Source organism: Pan troglodytes, chromosome 20 (assembly GCF_028858775.2).
Source record: "Pan troglodytes isolate AG18354 chromosome 20, NHGRI_mPanTro3-v2.0_pri, whole genome shotgun sequence".
Lineage (NCBI taxonomy): Eukaryota > Metazoa > Chordata > Mammalia > Primates > Hominidae > Pan > Pan troglodytes.
Window position 1 is genome coordinate 2867650 of NC_072418.2, and position 2436 is coordinate 2870085.

The following is a 2436-nucleotide window of genomic DNA, read 5'->3' on the forward strand; positions in this document are numbered from 1 at the left end:
CCTGACCTCAACTGATCCACCTGCCTCGGCCTCCCAAAGTAATCACAGGCGTGAGCCACCGCGCCCGGCTTTTTTTTTTTTTTTTTTTTTTTCTGAGACGGAGTCTTGCTCTATCACCAAGCACTGGAGTGCAATGGTGTGATCTCAGCTCACTGCAACATCTGGCTCCTGGGTTCAAGCGACTCTCCTGCCTCAGCCTCCCAAGTAGCTGGGATTACAGGTGCATGCCACCACGCCTGGCTAATTTTTGTATTTTTAGTAGAGCTGGGGTTTCACCATGTTGGCCAGGCTGGTCTCAATCTTTAAATATTTTTAAAATTAAAATAAATGAGCATGGCCGGGGGGTGGCTTACAGCTGTAATTCCAGCACTTTGGGAGGCCGAGGCGGGTGGGTCACCTGAGGTCAGCAGTTGGAGACCAGCCTGGCCCAACATGGCGAAACCCTGTCTCTACTAAAAATACAATAATTAGCCGGGCATGGTGGCGGGCGCCTGTAATCCCAGCTACTCCGGAGGCTGAGGCAGGAGAATCGCTTAAACCCGGGAGTCGGAGGTTGCGGTGAGCCGAGGTCACGTCACTGCACTCCAGCCTGGGCGGCGACAGAGCGAGACTCCAACTCAAAAATAAATAAACACATAAATAAACAGATAAATGCAGAGTACTCCGGCCTGGGCAAGGGGTCAGAGTGAGTGTGCCGAGGCCAGGGAGGGTCCCCGTGCACACTGACAGGCGCTGGCCTGGGTAAGCCTGTGGGCTGCAGAGCCGTCGCCAGGATCTGGTGACAAGGTCCCCGAGCCACAGCCTCCCTTGTGACTTGCGGGTCCTGCCGGCGCCTGCAGGAGGCGTCTTTCTGCTTCTCCCACTGCCAGGCATGGGCGGTTCTCGTGCCGTGCGGGTCCCGCCTCCTCCCTGCTCCCAGCCGCGAGCCCCGGGGCTCTGGCGACCTGCCCGGCCTGACATCTTCCCAGGGTGAACATAAAAGAACCCCCTTCAGCTGGAGCACGCATCTGCCTCGGGGCGGGCCACAGCCTGGCACTGCCAACTGTGCCGCCCGCCCAGCCTCTCCCGCACCACCTTGGGACGAACAGCTGTCCTGCCCGCCTATGCGGAGGTGGCCGGCGGGGCCGGCGTGGGGGCGCAGGGATCCCCAGGGTGTGGGGCAGCCAGGCCGAGGCGAGAGACACGGTCGGGCTCAGCCCATCCACTGTCAGCCGGGCACATGCTGGCCCTCCCTCAAGTACCACCGAGTGCCTCCTGGGTGTAGGAAGAGGGCCATCTCTGCCCCGGTGGCCTCGAGGTGCAGATGGGTGGGGGGCACCCGGCACACGGGACATCGTGGCTGACAGGACGTCAGGCCAGGTGCCAGGAGGGTCCCAGGAGGGCCTCCTGCCTCCAGGTGGGGATGTTCAGCCTCCACTTCTTCGTGTGTGACTGTCTGTCTCCTCTCTCTCACTTGCCAGCTTCCTCACCTGCCCCCTCCCGGCTGTCTGGTGGGCTGGGTGGCTAGGGACAGAGGCCTCATGTCACCTGGCACCAAGCAGCACCCACGCCCAGCCGGCTTCGGCCCAGAAGCAGAGCCTTGGGAAGCACCTGTCTCAGAGCTGGGGACTGGGGGCACTGGGGGCACAGCTGCACCCGGAGTCCAAGGTGTCGGGGAAAGGAGGCAACCCCGGGGCAGGGGGCTCTGGTACCCGTGCGAAGGCGCTAGTGGGCTTTGGGTCTCCCTGTGACCCCAATCTAAAGCCCACCAGACCTAGAGGAGACCCCCGCCCGCACTGCTCCCCAGGGCACTGTTTGAGGGGCGGGTGGGAACCCCACACCCTCGGGTGGCTTTTCCAGTTTTCCTTGTCTGGCTGGGCTTGGCCTCAGTTTCCTCAAATGCAGACCAGGGAGAGGAGTGCCTGAGTCTCCCAGAACGGCCCCCAAGCCGGCCTGCCCCTCCCCACGCATTCAAGGGTCTCTGTCCAGGGCCCACAGGCGACCCAGCAAGGGCTCCTGTGACCTTTAGAAACACCCTTTCGTCGTGGAAGTCTTCAAACCTTACAGAAAGCAAGGAGGCGCTGGCCGTGGCGGCCTCCCGTCTCCCAGGCCCGCGTCCACCCTCCCCGCGCCGGTGCCCTCCGGACAGAGGTGGAAGCCGCGGCGCGGGAGAGGCGGCTCCGGCCGGGCAGCGGGGCCCGGTGACCTTGGGCGCGTCCTTACACGTCGCGGGCCTCAGTTTCCCCTCCTGGGGAGAGGCCCGCGCGGGGCTCCGAGGCCTCGGGCCGCGTGACCTTGGGGCGCCCCCGACCCCGCGGCCCGAGTTTCCCGGCGCCGAGCGCAGGCGGCGCGCGGGGAGGGGGGCGCAGCCGAGGCGGGTCTCCCACCCCCGCCCCTCCCCCGCCGCGAGGCTCCGCCCCCCGCGGCTCCGCCCCGCCCCGCCCCCGCCTCCCCCCT